Source organism: Canis lupus, chromosome 36 (genome assembly GCF_011100685.1).
Source record: "Canis lupus familiaris isolate Mischka breed German Shepherd chromosome 36, alternate assembly UU_Cfam_GSD_1.0, whole genome shotgun sequence".
NCBI lineage: Eukaryota > Metazoa > Chordata > Mammalia > Carnivora > Canidae > Canis > Canis lupus.
The window spans coordinates 6,597,873-6,613,667 of NC_049257.1; positions in this window are offsets into that span (position 1 = coordinate 6,597,873).

Here is a 15,795-nt window from a genome sequence, read left to right on the forward strand (position 1 = left end):
AACTTGCGAGATACAAAAAGAAATGAAGCTGATTTTCTTACCATATTTTTTCTTTTGTGAGTTGCTTTAAATGTTTTGGCCATTTTAATTGACTATAACTGATAATACTGGGTTAAGAAAAAGGTCTTTTGGGAGCACTAGAACTCTTTCCTTTTTCCACAATCATGTTCTAATTGAAGTTTATACTAAGTCATCATCATGGGCTAAAATGTTTTTTTCTTTTTGTGGTGAAAACACTTCAGATTTACCTTCTTAGCAAATTTTAAGTATACAATACAGTATTGTTAACTATAGTCACCATGCTGCACATTAGATCTCCAGAAGGCATTCATCTTATATAACTGAAACTTTGTTCCCTTTGACCAACATCTCCCCACTTCCCCTCCACCCTTCCACCAACCACTCTGTCCCTGGCAACCACCATTCTACTCTTTGCTTCTATGAAACCAAAGTTTTCATACAATATAAATAATATTCTAATGGTCAGACTGAAATGAATTTCCGTCATCTTTTTGTAGAACAGCAAAAGCCCTTTAGCTTTCTTCTCCTTGAATACACATACTTTTGCCTGCATATAAATGCTCTAAAAGTGCCAAAGATGGACGGGCATAAATGGAACACTCAGGTTAATTCACATGTGGTCAGTTTTTCTTTTTAATTTTTTGTATAAGAACTGGTTGGATTTTAGACTTAGGCAAAATGGAAAAAGCAGGTGATATGAGTCTGTTCACCTTGTGTTGTATCACCAAGGATCTGTGTTGCTGGTGAAGGTTCTATGATGGGTAAGGATAAACGTTTAATTCCTGACCTGGGAATATATTTTGTGTGGCTCAGGGCCATTCTGGGTATTATATATTTGTGAGGATGTTGGTGTGAAGCATTGAACATTTGCAAGAATGGGGGAGACACTTGACTTTTTCCTGGGCTAATCTAAGAATGCCTATATATCAGACATTTGGATTCTGATGGGAAACTCTCAGGGAAACCAGGATATAAACTGTCTTGCTTCAATATGATGCATAAACTTTTGGAAAAGAAGGTAGCTTTCTAGAATTGTTGGTGATTTATTTATTTATTTTTTACCTGAGATGCATACCCTAGAGCTTTGGGATTTAATTATATAGTCTCTTTTGTCTAAACTTCCTCTAGTCAGAAACATTTGATTCAGTAAAATGCATTAATCAAAAATAGATTCCAAAATGTGAAAGCAGTAAATGTAGTCACCGTTTTAGGAGATGCAACTCATCTCGCTTTCACACTTGGGGAACAAATATATTGTTAAGCAGGATTTTCTTCTTGTTTTGAAGCCAAAAATATAATTATCACTTGATAATTTATGGGGTGCCAACTCTTGAATGGCATCTAGTAAGCACTGAATTGCTTTAGGGGACAGAAACATTGTATCACCTGCAATTCATTAAAAGGTCACAGGCCATTGTCAAAAACAGCATGTTTGAGTTCCTTGCTGTCATTTGATAACATTGTGTTCTGTCTATGAAGATTCCAGAGTCTGTTTCTCTGGAATCCCCACTTCCTGGGAGCATGATGCTAAAGATCTACTATGAATTGACTATGAATTGGGATGTTTTAATGGAACCAAAGAGTGGCTTTTATTTCAGAGAGATGCCCTTTAAAGCTCCAGAGGACCCAAACCCACTGGCTTTCAATACATGTTGATCTGAAACACACAACATCTGATCAAACAACAATAAGAGACCTCATTGCTCACACAATTCCAGTGAGCAATTTCTTATTTTATGACTCTTGATTTAAAAAAAATTATTTTGTGCTATGATCTTTCAACCTTATGAATATACTAGAAACTTCAGAATAAATGAATATTCCCCTGCTGAAGGAAAACCATACTTTTGTGGGGTTAAAGTATATCTACAGGTAAAAATCTTGGGGATCCTACAAACATCAAGAATCAGTCCAAAAAAACTCACCTAAACTTAGATTGGAATATATTTTCATGGGGCTTAGGTAGAAATGTAAAGGTGTTAGAGAAAATTTGAAAAACCCATAAGAGTGGCAGCTGTTACTCTTTTAGCTTATTTCACCTTCTCTTTTGAGTCAGATTTCCCTGATGGCCTGTCTATCCTCCAACAACCTCTCAGTTTTTCCCTCAAAATGCACTACGGAGCATTGTAAGGTACACACATACACAGATAACATATGTAAAGAGTCACACATTTCCTAAAATGTTGACAGGTGTCTGCAATACTCATCATTGGAGATACTTACTGCTAAAGTTAAAGTACAATATTGAGATTGATAAAGATCAAAAGAGATGGGGGAAAAGAGACTTAGCTAGTTCATGTAACAGCTGCAACCATTCCCAAATGTTTTTCTGCATAATCATGCAAGAAATTCATCATGCATTTCCTATTAAATATTCATGCAACTTGCTCCATAGGAGGGCTGTGGTATTTATTAATTCCCTGGTGTTGGTACATTTTGGTACATCTACTGCCAGCAATAAATGTGTCATGCCTAGCAAATTCAATTCTTGGCAGAAAATATTAGAATATAATGCTTACTTACAGGATATTGCAAACTTTAATTATGCCTAGATGATTTTCAAGACCACCTTGAAAAAAGCAATTCCCTTTGCTTTTAGATGAAAGGAAGGGTCAATGGGGTGGGAAATGGATGGGTAGAGAGCATTTCATTTTAAGTGCCCCATCTTTGTGAGAGGTGATCCGTTTCTACACAAACTAGTAATTTCTGTAGAAAGAGTTGGGTCTAATGATTATCAGCAAGTGAAGTCATCTGCTCTTCTACACAATTGAAAGTTCCTTATCCTAAGATTTTATTAACTGAAGGGATGAAATACAAAAAGCTAATTATAAAAAATTGTCCCCCAAATTTGTCGGCATATAACATTACGAATCTCTAAGCTGGGATATACCAAAAAAGATTGACAAAAATCAAAATAAAGCTTATAGCTTGCACTTCAGAATGCTTTAACATGGATAGACACAGGGTAAGTTGACACTTGTTTCAGTAACACATTTAAAGAATGTCTATTTTGTGAATTACACAAGACCTGAAAAATGGAAAAAATGAAAAATGGAAGTAGAAGACACAGATTCTGTCCTTAGAGTGTTTATAGTCTAGTTGGGGGAGGAAAATATTCATCCAATGACCAGCTAGAGAAACCGACAAAATATTTGATCATGTAGAACTAATTAGCCATACTCATAATGTGCATCATATTTACCTTTCTAAAACACTTAAATACTTTTCTTATGACAACTACATCAAGGAGGAAGAGCAGATAATGTCCTCATTTATTAAGTGGGGAAAGTTGAATGGCTAGCCTGTGTTTATTCAGCCAGCTATTAAAGGGTTGTGGCTACAGCCAGTTATTTTGCCTTTTGGATACAGTGAGGTAAAACATCCCCAAAAGATCCTCAGGGGAGGTATTTCCCAGTAGCTCTTCTTTTATTCCATAAAAAAAGAAGCAAGAAAAGAAAATGTGTCTCAGAACCCATTTTAAAAAGAATATGGATCTTTGCTTCTGGTTACAATGAAGTAGTTTGTAACTAGCCACTCTCTAGCCAAAAACAAATAGAAACACTAGATAAAACAAAACAACTAGTTTCAAGGCATAGGAGAGCTGCTGAAACAACCAGGGCTTGGTAAGGAGGGAATATTCCAAAAAGGGGGAAATCTCAGAGATTTCAATCAATAGTCTGCATCAGTTTCTTCCCCGGGGGCATTTGTTGGCTATGGGCATGGGGAAAGAGAATGAGAATCTGGGGTGGAAAACTGAGATTGACATAAGCCTGGATATCTCTGTAATACATTTATTAAAAATATAAAACCGTGGTTCAGAAAGCTAAGAAGCTAAGCAGAAAGGCTTCAAAAAGCAGGGGAAAGTTCCTAGCAGTCTTCCCATGCTGAGACATAAGAATTAGAGTTCAGGACTCATAGAGAAAAGGACTATGTCTTAGGAACTGAAATAAACCTGAGGTCGACTGAGTCATAGCAAAACTGCCACCAACCTGAGTCAGTTCATGTCTTGATTAAATTAAGTTGATGAGTTCTCACCCTCTTTGTCTAACAGAGTAAAGTAAAACTCTCTGGATGCAGTTAACATTACATGGAGCTTCTACTACCATATCTCTATATCTGTCTACCTATCTATTCTAGTATTTCGTAAAAAAAAAAAAAAAATTCTGAGTGTGCTAGAGATGGAATCATATGACCACAGATAAGAGGAAGAAAAAGATAACAGAAACAGAACTACAGATGATATAGATATTGATGTTAGCATACAAGGATCTTAACTATGATTAGGATGCTAAAGCAAATAGAGAAAAGGTAAAGAAAATAGAAAACAAGATGAAAAATTTTACCAAAGTGTTTGAATCTATTTTTTTAAAAAGAAGTAAATGGAAATTCCAGAACTGAAAAACAATGAACTCTATAAGGGTTTCATAGCAAAATAGATTCAGCAGAAGACATGATTAATATACTGGAAGATATGTCACTATAAAAATATCTAATTGCAGCACAGAGAGAAATAAAATAGAAAATATAAAAAAGAGCATGAGGGACACATGGAAGAAAAATTCTACCATGTATGTCAAATGAATACATAAAGAAAGGTGAGAACACACACAATATTTCATGATTAATTGATCAAAAATTTTTCTAGACTGATAAACCTACAGATTAAAGAAGTACCTGAAACTCAAACAAGATAAATAAAAGAAAAACAAACCATGTTACACCACAGTAAAAACTGATGAAAACCAAAGATGGTAAGAAAAAAATTAAAGTATCAAAAATTATCTTTAAAGAAATAACAAAAAGAATCACACCTGGCTTTTCACAGAAATGATGGAAGCCAGAAGAAAACAGAATGCTATCTTTAAAATCATCAAAAAAATGTATCTGTCAACCTAGAAATTTATGCTCAGCATAAATATTCCTCAAAAATAAGACAAAATGAATGTATTTTTCAGGAAACACAAATGAAGAGAAATTTCTGGTAGCAGAACTCCACTGAAAGAAGGAGAAGGAGAAGAAGAAGAAGGAGAAGAAGAAGGAGGAAGAGGAGGAGGAGGAGGAGGAGAAGAAAAAGAAGAAAAAGAAAAAGCAGCAACAGCAGCAGAACCAGAGTAGTCAAAAGAAGCTAACAGGAGATTTTTTCTTTATTCAGAAGAAAAATCACTATAGATGCAAAAACAGAAATATAAGGAGAAATGAAGAACACCAGAAAAGGTAAAACATAAATAAATCTTGATTAGAAAACCATTAATATTTGCTTGGTTTATAATATAGAGTGAAATACAACACATGATAACAATAACTTAAAAGTGGGAGAACTATATGGACTTAAAGTGTTCTAAGGTCAAGCATTTTCAAGGAGATAATAAGAGAAAAATTTGATCTCATTGTGATGTCAGCGATACATGATGTAATCTTTAGAATAACCACTGAAAGACTATTTAAAAAGTATAAATACAAGATGCCATAAAGAAAAATGAAAGAACAACAAATAGATTTGTTTAATTAAAAAGAAGACAATATGGTTAAGCACCTGCCTTCAGCTCCAGTCATAATTTTGGGTCAAGCTCTGAGTTGGGCTCCCTGTTCAGCAGGGTGTCTGCTTCTCCCTCTCCTGCTGCTCCTCCCCCCTACTCCTGCGCACACGCGTGCACACACACACACACACACACACTCTCTCTCTCTCCCTTTCTCTCTTTCTCTCAAATAAATAAATAAATAAAATCTTAAAAAGAAAGAAGACAAAAAGAAAGGAGAGAAAAAAAAGAAGATAAAATAGTTTGGATAAAAAAATTAAAATTGTAACTATAAACCCAAATTTATTATAATTACACTAAATAAAAGTGGGTTAAATACTATCACAAAACATTTAAGAATTTCAAACTTGATTTAAAAGCACAACTCAGGGATCCCTGGGTGGCGCAGCGGTTTGGCGCCTGCCTTTGGCCCAGGGCGCGATCCTGGAGACCCGGGATCGAATCCCACATCAGGCTCCCAGTGCATGGAGCCTGCTTCTCCCTCTGCCTATGTCTCTGCCTCTCTCTCTCTGTCTCTCTGTGACTATCATAAATAAATAAAAATTAAAAAAATAAAAAAATAAAAGCACAACTCAACAATATTCTAACTAAAAAGACATACTTTAACTGTAAGGACAGTAAGGTTATAATCAAAAGAACAGAAAGAGATATGCCATGTAACACTAACCAAATGAAATGTACAAATTTCAGGCAAACTACTCTTTAATAAGTGTTAAAACATAGTGAAAGAGATACTTTATAATGAAAATGGGGAAAACACATCAGGAAAATGCCATAATTCTAAATTTGTAGCCACCCAGTATAAAGCAAAAATGGATATAAGTAAATGAAGAAACAGACAAATCTGCAATCATAGTAGTGAACTTCCACTCACCTTTCTTAATAGGTAATTGGATAGACAAAATGGTAAAGTTATAGAAGTTCTGAACAATAAAATTAGTGAACTTGAGCTAATTCATATTTACAGAATAATGTACCAATGTCAGAATACTCATTTTTTCAAGTGCAATTCATGAAAGAGATTGATTGGCTTGCAATTTTCTATTCATGTAATTTCTTTTCCAGGCCTTAGTAACAAGTTTATAGTGGCTTCATGAAACAAGTTGGGAAATGCTCCCTTTTTCCTTATGTTCTGGAAGAATTTATGTAAGATTGGTATTATTTCTTCTTAAATGTTTACAATAATTCATCCCTGAAGTGACATATGCCTAGTTTTCTTTGTGGAAAGGCTTTTAATAACAGACTTGATTTTTAAATAAAATTAAAAGGTCCTCAGTAACAGATATAATTGTTAAATTTGTTTGAAAATTTGTTGATTTTCTCTAAATCATCAAATTTATGACACAAAGTTGTATGCCAGTTGAATGTAAAATTATCCTTGTTTTATTACTCTAGTGTCTGGATAATCTGTAGTGATGCCTGCTTTTAATTCCTAATATTTGCAATTTGTACCTTTTTTTAGTGAAGAGTCTTGCTAGGAGTTAATTAATTTTATCAGTCTTTTCAAATAAACTTTAGTATTATTGAAATTGTTTCCTATTGTAAGTTTGTTTTCTATGCCATTGATCATTTGTTTTATCTTTCTTATTTTCTTCTATTTTGTTGGTGATTACTGTTCTTTTTCTAGTTTCATGAAATGAGAGCTTAGATCATTCCTTTTCTGCCTTTTACTGTGTGTCTTCAAATACTTTGGGTGCATCACACAAGTTTTGATGAATTGTTTTGATCTTCCTTATCATTCAGTATACAATATTTTATAATTTTTTATGTGTGACTTAATGTAGAAATGCAATGTTTAATTTTTTAAAAGGTGAGAATTTTCTAGTTAGTTGATTTCTAGCTTCATTCCACCATGGTCAGAGAATATATTCTAAATGACTAAATCTTTAAAATTTATTAACCTTTGCTTTATGTTGCAGCACATAAAAAATTTGGCGAGTATTCCACTTGCACTTAGAATTTAGAAGTAAAAATCCTAAACGTGTTATTGTGTGCAATTCAAAATGGTTCCAGATTAGAAATAAACCAAATGTTCATCAAGAGTAGACTGGATAAATACACTGTGGTGCATTTATAAAATGGCCTGACATATGCCAATTGAATAATGCAAATGAACAAACTATTGCCACACAAGCAACACGAATTAATCACACAAACACAATGTTGAGCTAAAGAAGAGTACATAGTACAAGAAATCATTTATATAAATTTCAAAAATAAGCAAGGTGTTAGAAGTGAAGAGAGTGGTCTTCTTTCAGTTAATGACTAAAGTGGACATAACGGATGATTCTAGAGTGGTAGTTATGTTCTATTTCTTGATCTGGTGCTGAATATAGTGTGCCCTTTTTTGCCTTTGTTGTACTTTGACACAAAGTTTACTTTAAAAGATATAAGGAAGCTCTTAGATAAGATATTGAATGATTTTGAATGAGAAAGAGCAATTCTCTCAGTTGACTCAAGACACTTTTTTCCAATAAGGAGAAAAAGGGAAGATGGGTAATAAAAGCTCTCCTTCTTTTATCCACAGATCCTATGCACGCAGAGGTATAAGAGGATAAGGTAGTGTGAAGCAGGAGAGAGAGATAATTACAGATAAATTGGAAGATTGGTCTTATTGGGAAAGAAAGATTTGAGGTAGAGTCTTTCTGGGTGAAGTGAGGCCTCTGTTTGCAGCTATTTATCCGTTCACCATTTGGAGCTTTGTAACAGTTGGAGAGAGATGCCGCTGAGATGTGGGGCATGGGAATGGTTCCTCAAAGCAGTCAAGAAGTTGGTTGAAATCATCCATCATAGAGGATGGAAGATGGTCAAATAATCTTAACTCAGATTTTAACCTAGATTATCTGTTTATTTCCTATCTACCTTACATTAGGAAGACTGTGTCTTCCCCCAGGAGAGGAGGAGCTAGTTTACTTGTTCTATTATTTTGGCTTTCCAAGTACTCTTGTGTTTTAGCCATAACATAAAGTGCTAACAGACTATAAAAGAAAACCCAAATTCTGCCTTGGAAAATAATAAGCTTTTGTAACTTTTAACATCAGTCAAGTTTTCACCATCAGTTTCTTTTTCCCCCTAATTAGAGTACCATATGTGTGTGTATGTGTGTGTGTGTACATGCACTAACAGAGAGGGATATTAATTTTCTCCTTCCTTCTTTGATAATAAAAAAAAGTTCTTGATGTACAAAATCTGAGTTTTCTTGATCTCTTGGTCAATTTAAGTCTTGCTTCTACTTGTGTAAGTAGTGAATAAACTTGTTTTACTGGGGCACAAATAAAAGTTTATCTGGGTCTAATACTGATGTTTATATGTTGTTAATACACGCTTAAATGACCTGAATGGCTATTTTAGAAGAACCAATTTAAAAATATAACTAAAGATGAAAGGCAAACCCACTCAAGATAGTTTATGATTTTAGCTCTCAGAAAATTGTAAATGCTCAGATGGGTTAGATGTAAAAAAAAAAAAAAAAAAATCCCTTCCATAATATTAGCTGAGAAAATAGTACATTGTAACAATGCATATACCAATTTACCACTCAGAAGTCTTAAGTAAGTAAAATAGTAAGTAGAGCTCAACAATATACAACCTAAAAGCCTTCCAGAAAGGTCCACTGCAATGACAGTACGTTATTTTCAAGAGCTATTAAATGCTGTCCCCATGCTGGTTTATTAATCCTCACAGTCTTCTGAAAGGAAACAGGTAACAAAAGGAAATCGCCATGGATATTCGTGAGCTTTTTGTGCCAAGAGCACCAGCAGGCAGCTGAGCCCAGGCTTCCAGATCCTGAGCACAGGGCACATGGATACGGGGCAAGATATGGGGCTGTGGGCGGCTAAACTGGAAGAGATCTCTAAGCAGAGCATCTCAAAGCGTGGTCTGTGCCTGCAGTGGCATCAGCTGGGCTACTGGAAACAAAGCCACAGTGACAACAGCAGGATCCTGGCACCCATCTGAGTGCGATTTGGACTTTAATCTAGACTCTCTGGGTGTGCGGTTTCGGAATCTGCACTTTATTTTTGACCAGACTTCCTCCAGGGACACTGATAGCTCACTGAGGTTTGAAACGTATTCCCTCAGAGGTCATCTAGTCCACTTCCTCATTTTCAGATCAGGAAGTTGAGGCCCAGAGAGGGGAAATGACCTGCAGAAGGTCACCCAGACATTCAGTGGCAGAGCTTGAGTAGATCCAGGTTTGTTACTATTCCCAGGCCCTCTCCTTTTTACACCTTGTTGCTTCTGAGAGAATTCATGTTCTTCTTCGGTAAACGTTATGAGCATCCTAAGAACCGGGGTTATAAACTCAGAATACGACGCCAGATAGTTCTGAAGTTCTCTAACCTCACATTTTATTTGATCTTTAAAGAATACTGTTGAAGTCCAAAGAATAGGGAATAATTAAAAGTAGCTCTTTTCAGTTCTTGAAAAAGTGGTAAGGCTGGGAAACCAGGAAATCCTCCCTTCCACCACTCATGCAAGTGTGATCATTTCCATCCAGTGAAAAAAGATAATCCCAAGGGTTACAGTTTGTTATCCGGTAGGACATCAGCCAGTTTTGCCTATAACTGTGCAATCTTATGCTAACATTCCTTTATTAAATTGCCTATAAACACTTGCTCCTCTAATTCTCATTTGAGCCAGGTTTAATATCTCATTGGTTCCTTTATTAATGAGCCAAATGTAATCTTTGACCTATTCATTATGTAGTTGAAGGAATGTTGTCTAAACTTTAAAAAATTGTACTTTAACATGATAAATAAACCATTATAAATGGCATGAAGGAGTGAGCAGCAATGCTATGAGGTCTTCCCTGACGGCCCTAGAGTCCCTGGCACTTCCTCTTCTCAGTTCCCATAACACACCCCACATTGCAGAACACGCCTCTCCTATGCATTTATTGCATTGCTGCAAACACCTGCTTGGGGCAGGGATCATTGCTGGGCTTTGCATTTCATTTTTTGTTATTTGCCCCTGGTGGACACTTAAAACATTTTTGTTTCAAGAATCATTGACTGGCTTTCCTAGTGAATGAAGATCCATCACAGAAGTGAAAGCTGAAAGAGGGCAGGACATACACATCTTTGCACTTTTCACAATTCCACTGTGCTGAATGAAATAGGGCTAACGTGAACAAAATTGTGAAGAAGTTGCTCAGTTTTTGGAGACCTCCTTCTTGGTGGAAATAGTAATAACAGTACATATTAGTACTATTTAGTGCACATGTGTTACATATTATGCAAAGATAAGCACCTCTAGTCACATAAATATATATCACATCTATATTGTGACTAACTATAATCACGTATTTGTCACACATAAATATATATCACATATATCCATATAAAAGATTTCAACCTCACAGTACCCTAGAAGCTAAATAAGTCTTCTTACCTCAATTTTCCAGAAGAGGAAAAGAAGCACAGAGAGGGAACTTACTTGACAATGTTACACACCCAGTATGAGAGAGAGGATTTGAACTCTAATTCCAAAGCCCAGGAGTCAATCCAGATTTCCTCAATTGCTGGCTACAGAAGCTGAGGCAAGTTAGCTAGCCTCCCTGAGCTTCCATTTCCTTATGCTATCCGCCTTGTGGGGTTGTTATGAAGAGCAGAACAATGCATGAAAAGCCTGACCAGAGTGCCTGCATTGTCGGTGTGTACCTAAAGCTAGCGATCACCACCACTGTCACTGTCACCCTCTTGGTAGCTTCTTCCCTCTCTTGGGCTTGCCTGTCACATCCACCCAAATTTTCCCTCACTTGCAGCGATTACAGGGCCCCCAGAAGTCAGGGCTCCAAGCACATGAGCAAATACCAGGGTTTCTTTTCTGAAGGCACTGCCTGGTGGGCTAGAGCAGTACTTCCTGAGATTTAAACCTGTGCAGGAATTCCCTGAGGGTCTTGCTACGATGCAAGTCCTGACTCAGTGGGTCTGGGCTGGAGCCCATGCTTCTGCATGTGTAACGAGCTCCAGGGCTGGGGCCCATAGCTCCACACGAGGAGGAGGTCCCATCTTTCTACCACTTGCCCTCTCTACCTTCTTCCATCCCCCAACCTAGTCTCATTCCCTCAAAGGCTTGTTTTTGGCTACTGTGGGAATAGAAAAAGTAGATATTCATGATTTTCTCAGGAGACAGATTTGCATTTTAATCATTTCCTGTAGTTTATCGTTTCCCTCTCTTTGCCACTTCTGTGCATATGAAGAAGAGTCACTTATAATTTTAAACTGTAAAGAGGGACTAATATTTGTAAGTAAGAAGAGATAAGGGGTTGGGGAGTGAAGAGGAAGTTTTTTTGGTCAAGTCACATATCCTAATGGCCATTGACTTGTATGGTTGTCGAGCAAATAAAATAATTCACTGTAGTTTCAAAATTCCTAAAGCAGGCTAATGAATGCTCATCTCTTATGAACCTATCTTTCATATAAAAAGTGGGTTTTGAGTGCCAGCATGATATTCCTGTTGAAAATGTTGATTAACTTTTTGTGCAATTGAGCTGTTAATAGGCAGTACTGTCCCTCTGGGAAATCTAACAAATATTGACAGAGCCCATTGAAATGGTGTGGTGATTATCATGCCCTTTCTCCCAAAGACTAACTGGGGGGCTTCCTACAGCAGCCCTCAGGCAAACTCTGCCCTTGGGGAGAGATTCAATAACTGACTTAATCAATCCTTTATCCAAGTTTATAAATAAACAATTCTTAGAATACTATCATCTATCTGTCTATCTATCTATCTGCTTCTCCAAGAGCTATTCATGCCATACCCATTTTCTTCAGATTAGGACATTGATTCATAGAGTTTATTTATCTGAAGAAATTAATTGATATCTAAGGAAAAAAGCAAAAAGCAGCCATTCAGAAATACCCAGTTTTATTGACCATTACTTAGAAATATACTTTGCAAATGCCAGTATGTCTTGCATTTATCATCATCAGCAGCATCTGGAATGTGGTAACGCTCCTCTCATGTGTTACCTAAGTGTGCAAACACAGCAGTGCATGCTGGTAAGGGATGCTGGATGTAAGTACAAGGGAGCATACTTTAAATGTTTATATTTAAAAGGAGCTGCCCTTGAAAGCAGTTAACTTCCTGCTGTGAGACTGGCTGTCCACCCAGTTGCATCCCATAGCTGCTCCTGCTGCCTCCCCAGCCTCCACTTGTATCTCGCTGTCAGACCTTGACAGGCAAGAATCAAAGACAAGGAGATGACCAATATTGCTTTTTACCCTTCCAGCTAGGACTTGAACATGCACCCAACTCAGCCAGAAGTCATCGAACAAGAGGCTTCTGAAAAGGGACTTCCTCCGAGATAAAAAGAGATGCATGGAAAATCTGTCTTTCTTCTACATTTTGGGTTGATTATGTGAAGATAGAATACACTGGAACCGAGGTGGCCATTTTGTAGTCACTAGAGAAAAAGAATTTGGACAAAAGTAAAACTCTGAGTAAGGAGAACAGAAAGATGAAAAGAACTGGGGTCCTCAGTGACATGACAAGAGTTCTCGCTCCAGTTGTGGAGCTGCCCCTGCTGCCTCACAGCTTGTTCTGTGAAATGTTAAAACTCTTTGGTTTCAGCCCCACTTAGTGTTCCTTGTGGCCCAGAACACCCTAACTGGTGTCCCAGTCTTCTAGAAAAGAGCCCCTGGGGCTGTGACCGACTACCTCAGGCAGAGTAAGCCGTGCTCTTGGAGCTCTTCCGGAGGTGGCCTAGAGCAGAGCTGTGGCCAGCTGCACTTGGAAGCAGGTCTTACTGGTGGTGGAAGCTGTAAAAATTGGCACTGCCATCCCTGATCAAGCAGCCTGATCCTGCTTCCTTCCTGTGCCAAATTCCTGGTGTCATTTGTAATAAAGTCTCAGGTTTGGGACCAGTGGTGGTTTTTTAGAACTTTTGGTTTCATGGATAGATAGGTGTTTGGGGAAGTTTATTTCTCTGAATATGACCTGTGCAAACTATAGCCTCTTCAGTCATACGAGTGGAATAGAATTTAAAAGCAAACTATTAACAGAGCCATTCATGTCCTTTGCAAGTGATGTCACATATAAAGGCCTCTTCCTTTATATAAATTGTTTTCACCATTACAAGAATTATCTAAAATTGAGCTCATATCCTTAGACTATACTGTGATGAAAGAGGATTTGTGTTTATGAACAAGGTGGTAACTATGAAGTGATGCAATTCTATTTTTGGAAACTCACAGAAGTCATTTGTAAAACATAAATTAGAGGGTATGTGGATCTCGACTGTCCACTTTTCTTTTGATTTTTATTATAGCAAAAATTGCTTTTTGATTTAGTCTAATCCCCTTTTATACAGATAACTTTGGGCTCTCTATAATCATGAATTATTGCAGTTGCAGTTACAGTTTGTGTGTAGGACATTTAACATTCAAACAAAAGTGGAGATTTTGGAATTAGTAACTTCTTGCCGTTTTGGACTTACAGCGTCAAGATTTTAAATGCTGACATTATGAAAATAGTGGTTAACCTCTTTCATTTCCTTCATTTTATCATGATACTGTTCTAAATCTATTTTTATGTGCCAGTGAAGTTTGCAAGCAAAATGTCTTTCATTCTACAGGCATACAAAAGAAAAGAAAATAAATCAGCATAAGAAAATCACACTGATAGGTACTCGTTAAATTTAGAAAGTATAAGAGCTAAGTCATCAAAACAAACAGAAACAAACAAAAAACAAGGTAGTATCACAGAGGACATTGTATGACAAAACCTACAAAGGTGTCATCACATCAGCTGTGGCTCCTTGGCTCTGTGTTCATCCTTCCAAATACTGAGGGAGAAAAAAGATGCTAAGGGATGGGAGGGCAGAGGAAGATGAGGGCTGGGAAGCCTGCGGTTTCTGCTCTACCTAATTGTACTTCTCTCTACCTCCCATCCATCATCTCCATTGTCAATGACATCTTTGTGCTGCAGAAATTTTTGTATTATTCTTATACTGTGAAATAAGAAAATAAAAAAAAAAAAAGAAATGAGAAAATACCTAATTGAGCCCTACAGTAGAACTTCATATATAAAAATACAAATAGGAATCTTGATTCTTCCAGCAATAGGGAGCCATTGAAAGAATTTTTTTCAGGAGAATAGCATGCTCAAAGCTGTATGTTAGGGAGATTAAGAAGGCAACAGTGTGTAGGGCAGATTGAAAGGAATGGAGGAGTCTAACTGGGGAAGCTGGTTAGAGAACACTACATTGGTTTAGATAAAGTTCAGAGGCTTTGGTGGGTCGAAGGAGGGTGTTGTCCAAGAGAAAGGAAAGGAGATAGATGCACTCAATATATCTTAGGGGTCTTGTATTCCACTCTGCCCCATCTAAATTTGACACCCAAGTCCAGCTCTGCTTGAATATCTAGGGTCACTTCCAGTCAGATGCAAGAGATGCTTACCCAACCCCAACCGCGGGGTCTGATGGCTACACCCGTAACCACCCTTGCTGTCAACGCAACTTACATTGCACCTTTCTAGGCACTCATCTTCAGCACCTTTGCTATGTTCTCTGTCCGAAGTTCTCTCTTCACATTGCCAGGGCTTAATTGTACTGCTTGAGCACTGTTTCCTCTGTGTAGCCTTTATTTTATTTATTTATTTATTTATTTATTTATTTATTTATTTATTTATTTATATTTTTTTAATGATAGTCACAGAGAGAGAGAGAGAGAGAGAGAGAGAGAGAGAGAGGCAGAGACACAGGCAGAGGGAGAAGCAGCTCCATGCACCGGGAGCCCGACGTGGGATTCGATCCCGGGTCCTCAGGATCGCGCCCTGGGCCAAAGGCAGGCGCTAAACCGCTGCGCCACCCAGGGATCCCTCCTCTGTGTAGCCTTGCACTACACTTCCAGGTGGTACAGGACCATCCTCGCCTTTGGATTCTTCTGAACCTTGTTTGAATCTGGATTTGGCACTTATCATCCTGAATCACACATAACATTTAAACTCTTTTCCAACGTCCATTGTGATGGTCCATAGTAGGTAGGTGGAAAATATTTACTGAACAGTTAAATTCTGATAATCGAAGATTCCTGATTCTTGTTCAACTTTATTCTTCGGTCCTCCTTCCTTCATAACACAGTTCTTACAACTGAATTCCTGCCTTAGCCCCCATTTCTGAGTTTCTCCTGTGCTAATGGTTTAGGAACACGGTCCATATGTAAGGGCTATTCATCTGCGTTCTCTTACTGTCCCTTTCCCCTGCCATCCAGACCTGCCTGAAATCTGCCAGTGT